A 19,527-nucleotide genomic window follows, 5' to 3' on the forward strand; every position below is an offset into this window, starting at 1 on the left:
ACGTGTCACTAAAAGAGGTGAATCGTCGGCTAAGCCTACGTGTCCTTAATCGAAATGAAATGATCAGAGGTTATTGCGTATGTGAGGGCAAGAAACACAAAATGGCTGCCATGAACTAAGATGGATGCCATGGGTAGATCAGAAATGTGTTTGTAACAGGAGTACTCTTGCTCGTAGCATAGCGAAAACACCATGATATGCTAAATGGATCATTTGCGGTTCGCTGATACCAATATTATGTATTTCCGACGATATTGAAAACACGGGTTCAAATCGTCACGGAACCTCAGCGTTAGAGACAATATTTACCTCAGCCTCTAGCACATGTACAATATCGTATAAATATGTGATGAAATGGTCTCGACCTTCTTTTCTATAAACAGAGCCATTTCATGTGTAATTTTCGCAATTCATTCAGCTGATATATATATATGCATTTAACTGAATGATAAACCTGCTTGAAAAACGTACAGTACCAATACTCATTTTCGTGTATAAACCATATACCATTTCAAATGCGATTATGTATTTTGGGGTAGGTTGGAAAACTCACATGCATCGTTATATGTTTATATTGCTTATTATTTAGTAATGATGGACATTAATACATGGAGTGGGTGTTGTATTTCTATCTAGGACCCTAATTCGATATTCCCGATTCATGCCCTTATGTGGTTATAATTAATAATATCCTTATAAAGGCATAAGAATCATATCCATATTCAGTAATAGCCCATGCAGTCCAAAACACAGCACGGCTACTCCCATAGACTCCTAGAAAGCACAATGCGTTCTTTAAACAAACCAAGCCTCCAGAAGCCCGGGAATTCCCCCTGCTTCTGTTTTGATTTGCACAAGAACTGCTAGAGTCCAGAAAGAACTGTTAGTTCTTGGTGACGTCTTATGTCCAAACTTACGTCAAACCCGGTACATTTCAGGTATAAATATACCAACGTTGCCTTAAGCAAACACATGGTGGTTGGGAGCAGAGCGGCGTTCTACTTGCCCGGGAGCCCAGCTGTTATGAGAGCCGACGGAGACCGCCCCTCCCCTTGACGCACTGAGAGATACGCTGTCTTTTTCTCCAGCCGAGAAAATCCACCTCCGGTGTTCCCAAGTCACCCTCGCGGGTTGCTGGGAGATCGAGTCCTGAGAAGCAAGATACAAGACCTCCTTCATTCTATAACCAAGGTACGGAACTGATTACAACCTTAGAGAGAATTCTTGATTCCGATACTTGGCAAAACTTAACTTAACTTTAAACTGCAACTTACTTACTCCTTCCCACGTATTAGGCTTAGGTCAGGTACACTGGGGTAGGCGTATCTTAGAAGCACCAGTTGAGTTCGTTAGTCAATGTTTTTATGTATGTATATATTTTATCCATTTTAAAGTATCATATGGCTAAGAAACCATATCAATGCTTTTACAGTATTATTTCATAATACTTCTTTTACTGTACGCACTTTACTTTACAATAAGTATTGCAATCGTGGCAATTCATTTCTCTTGCATGAGAAAGAAGACTGCTCAATAAAATAACACCTTTATTGAAAACACCCGTCTCTCTATTTATCTGCAATCTGGTGGAACTAAGCATGCACGACTGACTGAGTGAAATAGTTGTCTATTGTTTCACACAACTCTGAAGATACACTCTTTATTCTGGGGGAGCAAAGTTGTCATGTTTATGCGGTTGTCAGAAGCTAATCCCTTCTTGTCTAAATCAGGACGGGTAACCCTTTCCTGAACATTCGAGAAAGTTTCTAGTGAACTCTGAGCTAGCTGGCAAAACTAATTAAGTCTAACATAGTCAGTAGAGACCTATATGACCTCAGTCCTACGTCTACACTGCTGTTTGTTATTTCAATACGCAGAGCCTATTGGGAATAAAGGAACTACACTACAATCCACTACCACCAGGATAAACCTGTGCCCAGATGCTGTCTGAGCATCCATTGGACCAACAATATCAATCCCCACTCTTTCAAAGGGCACCCCCACCACAGGTAGTGGTATAAGGGGGTCCTTTGTAGTGCCACCTGCTTTGCTACGGGCTTCGTAGGTTACACAGGAGTGACAAAACTCCTTAGTGTTTTCTGACATGCGGGGTCAGTGAATGTGACGGGCAAGTCTGCCCCAAGTCTTGTTCTGGCCAAGATGTCCTGCTAAGGGAATATCATGGGCTAGTGTCAAAAGTAAGCCCCTGAATGCCAAAGGTACGACCAACCTCCTGGAAGCACCAGACTTGGGGTCTCTACTCTCTGAATACAGGAGCCATTCATCCCAATATACTTTGAGTGCCACTAGCATTCCCAGCAGCCTCAGCAGCAGCTTGCTGTCCGTGGGGTTCAAGAGAAGGGCATCCAACTGCGCCTGACTCAGATCTGCCCTAGAAAGGCCCCCTGTCCCAAGAAACTCAACCTGATCAGGTTCAATCTCTTCTGAGGCAGTTCCTTCTTCAGGCTCACAACCGGCTTCCTCAGAAGGCTGATCCTCATCTCGATTCAAGGGAGGGGGGCACAGCCTTAACCCTACTGCTCCTTTTCCTGGTAGGCAACTGGTCCATTATTCCAGAATCCATTGCCTGTTCAGTGTTAGACTTTTTGACCTGTGACCTAGTCACTGCAAGGACATGTACTGAGATTCCTAACATTTCTGCATGAGTCCTTAATTCCACTAGAGACCAGGCGGAAGTCTCTAGGTCATTGCCAAGCAAACATTCTACAGGGAGGTCTGAACTAACAACAACCTTCTTAAGGCCAGTTACCCCTCCCCAGGAGAAATTAACAACTGCCATACTAAGGGGCCTATTATGATGGCGGACGGACCTGAGTCCGTCCGCCACCATAGAGTAGGAGGGACTGTCCGCAGGGGCAGCGGCGGTCCCTCCGTGGTAATTAGGATGTGACCGCCACCCTGGCGGTCGCATCCTGTATTTTTATCATTGCTGCGGGTGCTGCTTGAAGCAGCACCCGCCGCAATGATAAAAATGTAAGTTGTGCATTTGCATGCACAAAGCGGGCAGCGGCGGTCCCTCCGTGGTAATTAGGATGTGACCGCCACCCTGGCGGTCGCATCCTGTATTTTTATCATTGCTGCGGGTGCTGCTTGAAGCAGCACCCGCCGCAATGATAAAAATGTAAGTTGTGCATTTGCATGCACAAAGCGGCAGGCACCGCGCAGTGCCTGCCGCTTTGTGCAGGCAAATTCAGGGAGGTACCATAGGTACCCCCCATGTGCACCCCCCACCCCCTTCACCCCTGGGGGCCCGCAATGGGCCCCCAAACAAAAATCCGTGTGCCTTTGCACAGCGGAAATGCCGCCGTGTAAAGGCATGTTCCTCCAGACATCCTAATATGGCTGGCGGTGTCTGATAGACACCGCCAGCCATGTTAGTGCTTTTCCGCCGCGGACGGGAGGCGACGGCGGCGGAAAAGCTGCGGACTGAAAAACGAATCCCCATTCATCCTAATCTGGCGGGGGGTCTTTTTCAGTCCGCTGCGGATATCCCGCATCCTCCGGGCCGGCCGTGGATTCCGCCGGCCCGGAGGATGCGGGAATTCCGCAATCCTAATCTGCCCCTATGTGTGGTAGTGACATTGCTAGCATTGGTCACTTGGTAGGTTTCACCAAGTATCACTTGTCCTGGGTCCGCAAAGTCTGGTATCACCATTGTGACAGTGGCACCTGTGTCCCTGTAGGCCTGAGCCTTTTTCTGATTGACTAAAGGAATTTGTATGTACTTGCCCAGATTACTGTGACTAACAGTGGAGGTCATATCCATGCCTCCATCACAGGTCAAAACAGCTTGAGTTGATACTCTGACTAGACCAGAGTCCATCTCAGTTCCCAGGGTTAACCCTACTATACCCTTCTGTTGAGAACCACCCCTTGGAGCTGAACTAGGGGGAACAGGTGCCTTAGGGGCAATGGTGGCTGGAGCTGTCTCCTTTTTGGTGCACTCACTAGTCCAGTGAGTATTATTCTTACAAACTTTTCACTATGGTTTATTTGGACCTTCTTTCTTTTTGGATTGGGAACCCCTACCATTAGAAGCTTTGACCTTGTGGAGACTTTTGGTCTTTAGCTTTCCCCCCACCCATTTGGTCTTGCTTCTTTTGGTCACCACCTTAGTTCTATACCTTCGGCTTCACCCTGGTTCTGACCCATTTGTCTGCCTTCTTACCCAATTCTTGGGGAGAGGTCAGATCAGAGTCAACCAAGTGCTGATGCAACAACTGGTTCTGACAATTATTAAGAATCTGTTCTCTCATGATTAGATTATACAATCCTGTATAGTCACACACTTTACTGCCCAGTAACCAGTCCTCCAGAGCCTTAGTAGCACAATCTACAAAGTCAGTCCAGTCCTGAGACTGTCTTCTGGGTATCTCTGAACTGCAACCTATACTGTTCAGTGGTTAGGCCAACCCCATCTATTAGAGGACTCTTCAGGACTTTGTAATTGTCAGCATCCTCTTCTCTTACAGTGAGGAGCGTATCTCTACCTTTGTCTGCAAAGAAGAGCCACAAGATTGTTGCCCACCACCCTGGTGGTACCTGTTGTACTTTGCAGGCCCTTTCCAGTGCAGTTATCCATTTGTGGATGTCATCCCCAGTCTGATAGGGAGGGACAATCTTGCTTAGGTTTCTATGGTCATAAGACCTATCCCTACCACTAGAGATAATGCTACCACCAGAAGATTCTATCCCCATCTTCTTTTTCTCTCTCTCAAGAGCTAGGGTCTCTTGTTCTAAGGCAATTTCTTGCCTTCTTATCCTAAGCTTGACTTCTCTCATTCTAGCTTCATGTTCCCTCTGCTCAGAAGTTCTTCTCCTATGAGCAGAGGCAGAGGACCCTATTGATGTATCAGAATGCTCAGATTCCACTGAAGGTGATCTGTTTCTTCCAGGTACACCACCAGGCATACGTGGGGGATGGACGGAGGCCCATTCTGGTCCAGCCCATCTCCTGGTAGTCCTGTGTCTCCCAAGTTGGGTCCATTGACATCAACCTGGTTTGCATCCTCATCATCTTCAGAGTCCTAGTGAGTTACTCCACTGGGCTCCTCCTCAGATGATGGGTACAGCCCATCCCCATGTCTATCTGGATCTGATGCTTTTTTCAAGTCATCTGCCACTTAGATATCTATCAGATGTTGGGTGGTGCGACTTTGTCCTTGCTTTAATTTCCTTATGGCACACAGACCCCTTAACTCTTGAAAGGTGAATGTGTCATATTTAGTTGGCAGCACTAGGCTGTCATCTAGCAGAGGCACACTAGTCCCTGCTTTTAAAGCCATGACTAGTGAGGTGTGGTGTGTGCACCTACCTACACTACTTGGTTTCCTACTAGAACCTCTCTAGGAATTGTAGTCAGGGTATGCTAAGTCTTTACCACCTACAATTTCTAAGTTCAGTAGAACTTATGTATTATAAGCTTGATTTATATGTCCCTAATGGTACCTTAATGTGATTTTTCAAATGATATTCTCAAGATTAATTGGTAAAGCAATGCAAGCTGTAATCCCACACGCTGCACACCAATGTGAGAAGTTGGCCTGGTATTTGATGTCTACTATTCTAGTGGGCACCTTGCACCAGTCCAAACGACCCTTATTGATGGTAGGTTGTAAAGTCAGCCTTATAGAAAGCTATCCTAGTGGTAGCTGTGGAGAGCAGCCTTCAGGCTAAGACTTAGAGGAGAGTTAATCAAGTTGTTTTACCAATTATAATCTCTTGAATGACCAAATGAAAGCACACCGCACAAGGTATATATCAAATATATATGTATTTAATCTAAACACAACCCCTGAGGTCAGAGGTAAAAGTACAATACAAGGAACTTAATTAGCATACAGTAAGTTGAAAAGTATACGTTATGCCCTAGGGGCCTCACAAAACGTATACAAAAATAGTGGTAAAAGGACCACGTGAGAGTTAGAAAGCAGGCCTAGGGCCTGTAGAACCACTGGGGCGGCTAGAACCGCCTATGGTTAGGATGCAGGAGGCCCACGGGGGACGCGTGCAGTGTCTATACACAGCCACGGTTCACCTTTTACTTTCTATGGAGAACGACCAAGTTACAATTTTAAAGATTAAGGGCACCTAGAGGTGAACTACGATGGAACCCTTATAGACTTAGACACTTCGAGAGTCAATACCCATGGGAGCACTGGAGTAGTCATGTTACCTCACCCACGGAAGCCAGGTGCATATGTGTCTTTTGGTGTCTGGTTTCGTCGTGAAAGAGGTGAAGTTTGACTCTTCAGCCACAAGGAACGGAGGTGTCGATGATGACCAGGAGCTGGATTCGAGCTGTCCCATAAAGGATGTTGAGTGCTCCAGCATCTGAATGAAATGAAATGAAAATGAAATGAAATGAAATGAAAATGAGTCTCGTAAAGCGCACGTAGCTGCCCTGGGGCGTCCAAGCGCTGAGACTAATACAGAGGTGCAGTTAGAAGAAAGAATGATGTCCCAGTGAAAGTTCTACTTGTTGAACAGAAACATTTTTAATTGTTTGCGAAAAGAGGTGAGTTCTGGATTAGACCTTAGATATTGGGGGAGAGCATTCCACATCTTGGCCACGTTATAGAAGAAAGAGCGGCCACCCGCTCTAGTTCTCTTTATTTTAGGTACCATGGCCAGAGTGGCATAGGCTGAACGCAACTGTCTAGCAGGATGGTACGGGGTGACGAGGGAAAGATTAATTGCTGGACCAGTAGCCCAGAAAGCCTGATGAGCGAGGCAAAGGGACTTAAAACTGATTCTCTCCCTAATGGGAGGCCAGTGTAGGCTTTTTAGCCCAGACTTAACGGATGACCTGCGGGAGATTTGCAATAGTGTCCGGGCAGCACAGTTCTGGATTGTTTGTAGTTTCTGCAGGGTAAAATCAGGCGCTCCCAGATACAGGGCATTCCCAAAGTCCAAATGAGATTGGATCAGGCCCTGAATCACGGTTTGCTTTGCGTGAAAAGGCAGCAAAGGAAGGATCTTTCTAATGATTCTGAGGAGGCCAAAGCAGGTGGCAGATAGTCTGGTTGCCTGATAGTCGAATGACAAAGACCTGTCTAACCAGATACCAAGGCTCTTAATGGTGTCCTTTGGTGCCGGTGGTGGGCCCAGACAGGGTGGCCAGATCGAATCGATGGAAACAGGAGCAAGCCGACCGAGTAACATAAGCTCCGTCTTGTCTCCATTGAGTTTGAGACAAGACTTGGTCATCCAGCTCTTGACCCTCTCAGACAGCCCGCCAGATCAGCCCCGGCTGAGGAGCCACACTCTTGGGCCAGAGAATCCGGATTGGATCCAACAAGCCTTGGTAACAGCAACACACACGAGATGTCGAGATTGGCTTCGGTTCAGACCAGCAAGGTCTGAGGGACTCCTCCTTTGGAGAGAAGTAAGAGCAAGTCTGGAGCAACCAGGAAAGCTCAAGAAATCAAATATGGCCCTTTGTGGGGGCTGGCTAGACAATGGACTAGGAATCGCAAAAAGGGCCTCAAGCAGAAATACACAAAGCAGGCCCACGGGACACTCGTGGAGTGTAGGTCTCTGAGCTTCAATGCAAAAGGTGCTCGGGCCAGGAGCTTCAAATACCCCAATGCACAACTTCGGGATACCTCTGAAAGTAGTTTCAGGTGCAAAAATGCAGGATGTCCAGGAGTTCCAGTCCCACATCTCTTGTGTACGCTACAGGTTTCAGCTTTGCTAGGAGCACAGGCCAGCATCAGGGATATCTGGAAGTCTGTGTCGTGTGTCACAGATTCTTTGGGATCCGGCGGGAGCCTTGAAAATGCAGACTGGCAAAGATGTTTTTGTTGCCTGTTTGAACAGGGTGGTCACTCCTTGACCACAAGGGAGATTTCTTATGTATTCCAGTTGATGTGGAATGTCGAATGTCCAAGATATATGCTGTAGAGTTACATCCAGGGTAATCTGAAGTCCTAGGGACTGGGATCCTATTCTTATAGCAAATTTTAGGTTTGGACTAACTCTAGGGTCCCACCTTTGGGAGGACCTGGGGGAAGGGGTGGTTAAACCCCTCCCCCTTTGTCCAGTTTCACACCAGCGCTGGCACTGAGTGCCCCAGCAATCGTTTTGAACTGGGAAATGCATGGAGCACCTTGTGTGCCCCAGGCAGTGTCTGAAAAGCATTCACTGAATGCAACCCACCCTGCCCCAATACACTAAAGCCTGTCTGGGGAGGTGCTGGCACCTCCCTGAACAGGAAACCTATTGTCCAGGCCTCCCCTGCCGGAGTTTCATCCAGCAGCAGGAGGGCAGACTCGTGTCTGGCAGCAGCATCCATTTGTGATGTTGAGGCTCTGTTTAACTTTAACCGGGTTTTCCAGTAACTGTATGTCTTCTCCCTCTAGAAGGGTGGAATGCTACACCCGCCTGGGGGGGGGGGGGGGTAGTATTCCAACGTGTTTGACACCTTACACGACACGATTTGATATAGCCAAACCAAAGTTAGCATTAGCCGCGAGGATTATAATGCACTTAAGAGTATATGGTATGGCTATATCATAGAACAGCTATAAGGAGATGGTTACGAAAGCTGCAGAGGGGCTCAGCTCATGGTAGGGCACCCTCTCACACAAAACCACGCACTCTACCTCCAGGATTGTCAAGGCCTGCCATAGGAGTGACTTATAGGTTAATATGTGTCTATATGTATATATATATTCACTGAAAAAACCATAGGTTTTAGGCCATATATAGTTAGGGATTAGCATTTACAAAACCTTAATTTACTCGCACAAAACCATAGAAATTCGCATATATAGTTAGATGCAATAACTATATATCGCGCACCCGCAATCCACTGCTGATGATGTCACATATTACATCATTCATGACATGGTCAGTGACATCACTGATGACATCACTGATGACATCTCAAATGACATCACTGATGACATCTCAAATGACATCACTGATGATATCACTGATGATATCACTGATGACATCTCAAATGACATCACTGATGAAATCTCATTTGCCATTACTGATCACATCACTGATGACATCATTCATGTGATAATACGATGAACCTCTTCAGACTCTAATTTAACCTTAGATACACTCAGTGTAAACAGACACTCACAGACTGTCACTCATCCATGGAGTTACTCACACACCTAGTTAGTCATGCAAAGAATCAATCACACCTCCATTTCCTCAACTATACAGTTATACACACCTTACTTATTAAAACATATACTAACACATATTTACTCTCTTATACAATCACTGATACAAGTTCACAATGATCCATAGAGCCACTCACACATTCACTGGCTCTTATGCACAGTTATTTATATATGTCAACTCTCACATGTACTGTGTTTTACATATGTACTTACTTTGACATGTAGCACTGAGAAATCCAATCACTCACCAATACACTCATGCAGACAGTCAACCGCCCATACAGCTGTTTCCACATGCACTTTTGAACCCATACATCTAGTGAATCAACTGCTCACACATCTATGCACAGAGTCACACACCTCCCAGCCACCCCCACACACACACTCACTCTCCCATACAAATATTTGGGCAACCAATCAATAACCCATATAGTTACTCATATAGCTACTGATCAACACATGCAGCAATTTACAGAACTACAGAAATAATGATGCACAAATTAAGACAGTTTAGTCACTAACCCATGCACTCAGTGAGACACATGTAATCACTCTCTCATACAATCAGTCATGCACCTACTAAATCCTTCATCCAGACACTTATACATCCACTCATTCTTCAATATGTAAGACATATTTTAACTTTACAGAAACATACAGTCACTGGATGATGTCATCAGTGATGTCATCAGTGATGTCACTGACCATGTCATGAATGATGTAATATGTGACATCATCAGCAGTGGATTGCGGGTGCGCGATATATAGTTATTGCATCTAACTATATATGCGAATTTCTATGGTTTTGTGCGAGTAAATTAAGGTTTTGTAAATGCTAATCCCTAACTATATATGGCCTAAAACCTATGGTTTTTTCAGTGAATTTCAATGGTTTTTTAATAGCAAATATCTATAGCTGTAACATATATTCTTATTCTAATTCACAAATATATTTTATATATTTTTTTAAGCAAAGGACCCAGATGCATTTACAGTTTATCACTAACAATGTTCCAGGCTAATGTATTTTCACTGGAAATTAACAACTGTCCTGCAAGTAAAATATTCCTATTTCGTGAAAAAGGGCGTTTCTTCGTCCCATGAGGGAGCCGTTGAGCAAAAGAGACTCGGCCTGCTGTCTTAGTCGCTGATAGGCCTGATTATCGGATTTTTATCGATCACTTTATGTTGCAACAGTGGAAAACAAAACAGCCCTTGCCCATTTATTTTTACAGCATTCCTGCGTATTATACCCTACCCCCAAACAGTATTTTGCCTGTTACCATAGTAGTAGTTTATGGAACACTTACGTCAGCACATAGGTTAAAATTTCACCACAATATGTTGCTAATGAGTGAGCTTCAGCATTATACTTCAAATTATAAATATTATTTCTATTGATGACTGCTACCCCCTCAAAAAAACAGACGTATGTACTTTTTTAATTAACTTTTATTAAAACAATAACCGGAACTATAACTAAAAGATAACACTACAATAAATAACTAGAACTATAAGTAACAAAATAATATAATAAACAACATGTAATATGGAGTCCAAAATAAGTATTGTAGTTAATCTGCAAAACAAAAAGAAAATTAGTGTTTAAAATTAGATTGAAGTGACTAAATGAGATCAAACATCACAAGTCAAAGTAAAACTTGACAATATTTATATTTTTTTAAATCTTCGCAGTGTGCCTGAAACGCTTCCACTGGCATTCATCATGCAGACTTTGGTCCACCCTCTTTATCAATTTTTGCAGTTTGAGATTTAACGTCCTACATGTGTTATTCATCTCCTACTTTCTCCTTTCAAATTCTCTTGTAAAGACCTTAACAACAAATAAAGGGAACATTTTCTGCATATTTTTAATAAAGCATTTGACACAATGCATAGTAACACCGTATTTATTGAATGTTTTGAAATTAATTTTCACAAGTCTTAAAAAAGGTGAATGCAAGAAAAGTTACTTGCCGCATATGCAAGACTGCTTTCAAGAGGAGACCCCAATAAAAAGGACTTGTGTGGAACTGCAAGTATGCTGAAGCAGTTGCAGACTAAGAATCCGGTCAACTTTGCAAGGGAAGAGTTAAGGAGATTGAGAGCGGCGCCTTCTGCTTCATGAGAAGGCCTGAGTACCAGTGGAGCAACACCGTCAACCTCTAGAGCACAGCCTAATATTTGTCCCCAATTTGAAACCCTTTAAGAGAAAATATAAGAAGGTTGGGAGCTTTGTATGCCATCCTAATATCTAATTATCCATAGTTATACAGAGATCCGCCCTGTATCAGACTCATATGTACAAGTGTATATTGTAGATTATCATGAAACACACTTGAAAAGGAAGGGAAAGAAATCAAAACAAAATCAGTAGGCCACTGATGAGTTTTTGACTTCGCTAGAAATAAGAAACATGAAAGTAGTGAAAAAAGCCAAGCTTGACGTTACAGAACAAGGTGGCTGGACAGGGAAGTTTAACAAAAACAAATTTCAATCACGTAGTCAATATATACCACGTGACCACCGGGTAAGAATCCCAAAGTAAATTTATTTTCTTTTTGACTCAAAAAAGAAAATAAATTTACTTTGGGATTCTTACCCGGTGGTCACGTGGTATATATTGACTACGTGATTGAAATTTGTTTTTGTTAAACTTCCCTGTCCAGCCACCTTGTTCTGTTTTCCTAGCTGTTGAGATCCGGGCTGGGCAGACGTTGGATCCAAAACCTTCACTGTTCGACAAGCTTGACGTTACGGCAGCCACGAGGTAGCTAGGCTCCGCCACCTTCCCACTGCTCCAAGCATGTCTGTCCCACCGCCCGCCACGCCCATTAACGGTAACATGAAATAGATACAAATCAGCAGATACCTACCCCCATTCCGGAAACTCCCGAAGTGCAACAGGGCCACGGTTACGCCCATCCGGAAGATGAGGCCTCGACACGTGCAGGGCGGGACCCAGCTAACCGCCATCAGCCGTGGCGTGGATGGGCCGAAATGTTCTGGTCTCCCGATTCCCTTCTTCTTCCGCCTTGCAGGCCACGGGGGGGGAATGTCTTGCCTCTGCCTCCGACCCCCCCCCTTCTTATCGCCTGGTCCGGACATCACGGATATCAACGCCAGGTGTCGGCGTGGGGTGCGCTGGGAGGGAGAGGCGGCGCGAACGAGCCTCTCCCACCCCCCCAGGTGGGGGCCCCTCAGCTGCACCCCCAACGCTCCACTCACCCATCAAAAGGGTCGTCGCGTAAGGTGCACCAGGAGAGGAGCCGAGGCCAACGGTATCTTCTTCTTTCTTCAATAATGGCTGTAACAACACTGGGGGGGGGGGGATGTCTTGCACATGCCACCGACCCCCCCCCCTGGACCAGGAGAAGAGCCGAGGCCGACGGGAACTCTAGCTGCGACAACACTGAAGAGGAATGTCTTGCAAATGCCACCGACCCTCCCCTCGTATCTCCTTGTCTGGCCCCAGCTTGATATGAGCTCCCCGTTCGGTCCTGAAGCGGCGCCCTGCAGGCCACGGGGGGATGTCTTGCGTCTGCCTCCGACCCCCCCCTCTTATTGCCACATCACGGATATCAACGCCAGGTGTCGGCGTGGGGTGCGCTGGGAGGGAGAGGCGGCGCGAACGAGCCTCTCCCACCCCCCAGGTGGGGGCCCCTCAGCTGCACCCCCAACGCTCCACTCACCCAACAAAAGGGTTCCTCCACTCTTGCGATGCAGCGGCGCTGCACTCACCCGACAAAAGGTCTCGTCCACTATTGCAAGGCAATGATGCTCCGCTCACCCAGCGGGGGTCTCCTTTACTTTTGCGGTACAACGACGCTTTTCGGTTCAGCTAGAAAATGAGTCCTGCGTCCAGAAACGTTCTCCTCAACTTTGAAGATTCTATAAGAGCCACGGGGGCCCCCGATGAGAAATGACTGCCATGATCACCCACGGAACGACCACGACGTAGCCGAGGTACGTCGGCGCGCTCATGCCGGCGCCGGCCTCAGTCTTGAAATGATCAAAATCCTGCAAGACTACCAACTTGATCAGTTCGGTGGGACACCAGTATGACCCGGTAGGAGAGATTGTTTCATCCCACCCCACTTTCACTGATGGTTCATGTCGCCAGTCCCCTCTGCTACCCTTCAACGAAAACTTTTGGACTGCCGAAAGAGGTCCCGGTCCAACCACGAGTTGTTGGAGACATTTTGACTATACTTGGACCTTCCTGACCTCACCCAAAATGGCGCCGGTACAAATGAAACTCTCAACTCCTTGTTGTGCCCCGATTGCTCAGCCTTGATATCATGAGATAGGTATGCAGTTTTTAGCACATGAATTGATATGGGATAAGACTGATTACACGTTCGAACAATGAATTGATATTAAGTTCTAATGCATCATTGATTACTGTATTTATTATTGAAGGTTGGAATTGTCGACACTAATGGTACTTGCTCACAATGAATTATCGATATGATTTTGTTGCACTTGTCGCACTTTTTACTATGAAATCAACGACCACTGACTCTGTTATGTTTTCCACAAATAAATACCCCCCCCCCCCCCATTTACAGTTCCAGCCTGCTCCGTGGCCGGCCCACGGGGTTGTAGGCCCGTATTTGGGCACCAACATTTTTATTAAAGGTTTTTGAAAAAGCAAACGCAGTTGTAAAGCGTAGATTGGTAAGTTTCGAAGAAAGGGCCACTGTTTCCGATTTTTTTTTTTTTTTTAAAAGCGGGTGAAATCAAGCAGCTCAATTAGTTAAGGGTTAAAAAGTATAGTACGCAGAAACATTGAAAATATGAATGGTCCAAGTTTGTTGTATGTGTTTTTCATTTTTGTACAGCATAAAGCAATCGATAAAGATCCTGGTATTTAGCCTCTACTTTATATGCTACCTGTATCAGGGAAGTTGTTTTAAATGCCCCTAAGCCACCCCGAACGAATGTCACCTGGCCCCCCTAGTACGAACGAAAACGACCCCGTACCACTGTAAGTTATCTCTCTTCCTCAAAAATGAAAAAAATTACTTTCTAGGACGTTTTGGACATTGATGATTTTCATATGATCTATTTATTAAAGTAATACTCATCTCTCCGCATGAAATTAATTTTCAACATGCTACACAAGTCAATCTCATCTGCCCAAAGTTCTTTTGCAGATTTGGGACCGTTTCCCTTGCCTCTGACTCACTTATTGCTAAGTCATTGATGGATGTTTTTGCCGAAAGGGGATTATCCACCAAATCTCGAAGTTGTGCTTTAGAATAATTAAGAGGGTGCCACCTCTCCATGTGCCGATGCATGGTATGATTACCAAAGCTATATTTTTTTTCGGTCCCTCTCGAGAGTTTTTTTTTTGCAGATGAGGCAGGTAACGAACCTGGCATTAACTTTCTTTTCATGAGAATGAAAAGAAAAAAATTGCCAGATAAAATTCACTTTCACATGGGACGTTCTTGGCATTTCTTTCAGAAACTTTTACATCACTGTATCATTTCTTTGTCTATCCTGGTTAAAGCAATGTCATATAAATAGTTGTTTAAAAAGTTTTTTTTAACGTGTTTACTTTGTTGGAGCGTTGTATATATTTATAAGTTATTAAAGTGTTATAATCCTACTACTTTGTTGGAGTGCTATATATTTTTAATGTGACTCATAATTGTGAAGACTTTGATGTACAAAAAGGCATCCCTGGAATCTTCCACTTCAGGCTAGGTCCCACACACCCTTACAGTGGGAATCCCCTCCCCAATCACAATACAGGATCGTTATCAGATAGTAGGAACGCGTGTGCTGTGACGGATCTCATGAGGTGGCGACCTTGATCTACTGTAACTCCTTTGAACAGGGGTGATTCTTTACAGTTGGGGCCATAAACTACATCCGCAGGGCTAGGTGATAGCCTGGGACCGGCCTGGACAATCAGACACAGAGGAAGAGGAGTGTCAGAGGGTGAGGTAGTGAACAGGGTGAAAGGGAGGTGTCGGGCGGGCACAGGGTGTGATACTCAGGGTAGAGTAGCGCAGATGGGGGGAAGTTTATGGCCCATGCATGAGAGAGAGAGCACGGGTGACCAGTGCGTGGGGGAGATGCTTGCGAGGGTGGGGAGCCATGCTGAGGATTTGCGGCGTACAGAGAGTGGGTCTGGTCAAGACATCTAAAATGGCTGCCGTACACAACAAAAGTGTGGCATTGGAAAAAAGGCAAGATGGCGCAGACAATGTTTATCAATACGAATTAATTTATAACAATTATTTTTAACAATATATTTACTCGCAGTGTCAAAATGGCGATCAACACTTCCTAATTTCCTTCAAATCAATCGTTAACAGAAGTCAAGCGGCAAAAAAAAAAAAAAACGCTCACGCGCAACCGCTGGAAGACAAGTATCAACATATATGAGCCTCCTCAACCACCCTCAGAAAACATAGGGGGTCAGGATACGTCTCCCATACCCCCTTATACCCAATACTCACATTGCTTTTCCTCCATCTAGTAATTTAATTAAATCGAAACACAAAATGGCGAATTCACGTTTCGCTACCAGTTTGCGACCCGGTTCGCGAACGGAGAAGCGCTTCTACCGCGAAAAATCAAATTTTTTTTATTTGCCCCACGGGACCCTTTAATAACCCCAACATCATTCCTAGGGGGTCAAGAGGGGTCTACCTTGCCCCCTTTCATTAAATTCCCCCTTTGTTTTTCTCCTCCTCTTGTCTCTTGATCCTACCGAGAGACAAGATGGCGGCCGCACCGGACTGTTTAGAATGTTGACAGACAACGGAGAGCCAATCAGCTTCGCTTTGCAAAGCTCCGTTACGCGAAAAGTATGCGATCTGGAGCGCTATCTAGGACGCTGTCACAGATATATCTGTTTTTTAAAACGTTAATTTCTCAAAATCCACTGGAGCACATATATTGAGACCCAGCAAAGGCACATCGGGCTAACAGTCCCTACAATTTTGCCAAGTTTCGTGTAAATCCATTCAGCCGTTCGAGCTAAAAGTGAGGCCAAAGGCCCTATGGAAAAATAAATGGGAAAAACGCGTTTTGGGTACCCCCTTTTTTCTCGGCCCCCCCTTGACGGAACCCCCCCAAATTTTCAGGGGCTGCTCAGAAACGAAATGTGCCATTCTCCTGAAAATTTCAGCCGATTCCGTCCACAAACGCCAAAGTTATTAGACATAGAATTTTCAAAAGTTCCATAGAGAAAAAATCCGAACTATATATACCTACTGGCTATGGCCAGTAGGTAATATAGATATAGGTATACTATATCTAAGTAAGGGGTGATTACACCACCTTACCCAGGCTGCAATTGCAGACCTGTGGTGTCAGTTTGGAAGGCTAACCAGGGGTGGTACAATACATGCTACAGCCCCTGGTAGGCCTCTTGTGCACCTATGCCCCTAGGGTACCATATACAGGGGCTCACAAGGGTGATCCAGTAACCAATCTGGTATGTACCTAAAGTACATGGTATCAATTTAGAGAGAGAACAGCTAGTCTGGGGTCTTGATTAGCAGGGCCACAGCTATACTAAAGTAAAATAAAACAGTGAATCGCAGCAAAAAGTGGGGGTAACCATAGAAAGCATGCCCTACTCTCCTACACCCTGCAAGGCTCCTTTACTTTTCCCACCCCACCTCTGTTTGATAGCCCAGGAAGGGAGTTGGAGCACTGTTTTTGAGTGTGTGTGCAGCCCCCCATAGGCTTAGCTGAAGTCTAGTGACTGCCCTCATGGTCAGCTTGCCTTACAATACAGTAGCCTGGCTGGGGGTCTACCAAAGATTGCAAGACTCTGTGGGCCAGGTGACACAGGGCTTAAAAAAATGGCCAGCAGGTAACACTTAGGCGCCGGCCTATCGGCTAATGCCCGGCTGACCACCTTCCCAATCTGACCCTGCCTTAGTGTAATAAAGCTTACCAGTAAGCAAACATGTCATTTCACCACATGCCAAATAACGCTGCATATCTTTTGAGATTTTTGAACTTACTAATAGATCAGCTTTGAAAATGCCACAAAAATACACGGAAAAGCCCATTGTATCTGTAAACATTTAAAACTGAAGGTCACTATCAAGGGCATGCCTTTGGCAACAGAAACAATTTAGAATAAAGGAGTAGAAACCTGGCCTAGTAACTAGGTTGCTGGTATTGGCAATTGGAGACCAACGCCAGATGTACATTCGGACTGGTGGCAAATATTGGGTGCAAATTGTGCATCAGCTTTTTGCGACCTGTCGTTTCTTTATGCCACCTATGCAGTTATAGGTCACTAAACAAAATGAACATTCGTAGGGCGACACAGAATGTCTTAACTAATAAATATTAATAAGGCTGATATTTGTGACCCCTGCAATTGGCTGGCAACACCCCGTGGTTGGCGGCCTGCAAGAGACTGCAGGCTTTCAGTCCAGTGTTAACATTCTTAAACAAGAATATTTGTTAGTGCAGTCTGTGTTTAATTAAAGAACACGTGCTGCTTTGAAAAAAAAGTTTCCAATTTAGGGAGACGTTGTGGGTAAGAGGAACTGGTCTCCAGAACCACTGCATTCTCCCATCCAAGGCTCTCTGACAAAGTTCCACTAGGTGAAGCAATCCAATGGGAGCAGATTTCTCTTTGTGAATAAGCCTATACTTTCTTTGAGGTGTAAGTCACTTTTCAATAGTTTGGGACCATAATAGTGGGCACAAAACTGAGAAATATAATTCCAAATGCCAAAAAGGGAAAAAAACGTAGTTCACGCATCTTGTAATTATGATTTGGAATGAGTCCAAAATTCCCTTTCTGACTCTAAAAAAAAAGATTTAGTGCATGGCCAAACGCCATTTTGGAGTCGCAAACCCTGTAGAATTTGCAACCAAAAAATCGTTTTCTACATCTGGACGTTAGTTTCTAATACTGACAGCTGTGTGCCAGAGAGAAGTGCTGAGGCCTGAAAGGACTGTGGCAGGTCGCTCAACAAACCCATATAAATTTTGTTTTTTATCTCTACCGATGAAGGATAATATCCAGAAACACGTGCCTAGAGATTGACAGCACTAACCTGCACCAACTTTGGTGAAACACTTCAGCAACAACTTAAGTAATCATTTAAAATGAACTGCATTTACCTTAAGGCTAAGGGCTGTACTGTGCTGTGAGGTGAAGCAGTGTACTCCCAATCCCCTTCTGTTTGAAAAGGCTCCCTTGAGCCATTGAGCTGTCGAGTTTTTGGAGAGGCACCAGAGAGAGGCACTGAGACCTGAAAGGAATGTAGCAGCTTGCTCAGCTACCCCAGATACATTTTGTTTTTTATCTCTACATATGAAGGATAATATCAGGAAACATGTGTCTAGAGATTGACAGCACTAACCTGCACCAACGTTGGTGAAACACTTCAGCAAAAACTCAAGTAACGATAGGACTCCTGAGGCGGAAAGCCGGGAGCGAGAAAAACGCTGTTTTTTAAAAACCCTTTTTAAAATTGTTGTGATACTATGCTCTGATCACCCCCCCACCTACCTGCACTTTCTGACTTCTTGAACAGCGCTTCACGCTGCAACGACTCTCTTCCTGGGTAGCCATTCTCGAGGGCGCGGCGCGTGATTGATACACGCCCCCTCGGTTGGCCACGCCCCCTCGCTGATCATATAAATAGAGCGCGTCAACGCTAGGCGTCGCACTAACGATAGGACTCCTGAGGCGGAAAGCCGGGAGCGAGAAAAACGCTGTTTTTTAAAAACCCTTTTTGAAATTGTTGTGATACTATGCTCTGATCACCCCTCCACCTACCTGCACTTTCTGACTTCTTGAACAGCGCTTCACGCTGCAACGACTCTCTTCCTGGGTAGCCATTCTCGAGGGCGCGGCGCGTGATTGATACACGCCCCCTCGGTTGGCCACGCCCCCTCGCTGATCATATAAATAGAGCGCGTCAACGCTAGGCGTCGCACTAACGATAGGACTCCTGAGGCGGAAAGCCGGGAGCGAGAAAAACGCTGTTTTTTTAAAACCCTTTTTAAAATTGTTGTGATACTATGCTCTGATCACCCCCCCACCTACCTGCACTTTCTGACTTCTTGAACAGCGCTTCACGCTGCAACGACTCTCTTCCTGGGTAGCCATTCTCGAGGGCGCGGCGCGTGATTGATACACGCCCCCTCGGTTGGCCACGCCCCCTCGCTGATCATATAAATAGAGCGCGTCAACGCTAGGCGTCGCACTAACGATAGGACTCCTGAGGCGGAAAACCTAATAAATAAGCCTGGGCTCCCCTTCCACTTTTAGTACTAAGGAATTATACATTATGGGGTCGTTTTGCTAAGTCATGCAAGAGTACATAAAAGAGCACACTTGTAACGCTACTTCTCATAAGCA

This window comes from Lissotriton vulgaris, chromosome 11, assembly GCF_964263255.1.
Source record: "Lissotriton vulgaris chromosome 11, aLisVul1.2, whole genome shotgun sequence".
NCBI lineage: Eukaryota > Metazoa > Chordata > Amphibia > Caudata > Salamandridae > Lissotriton > Lissotriton vulgaris.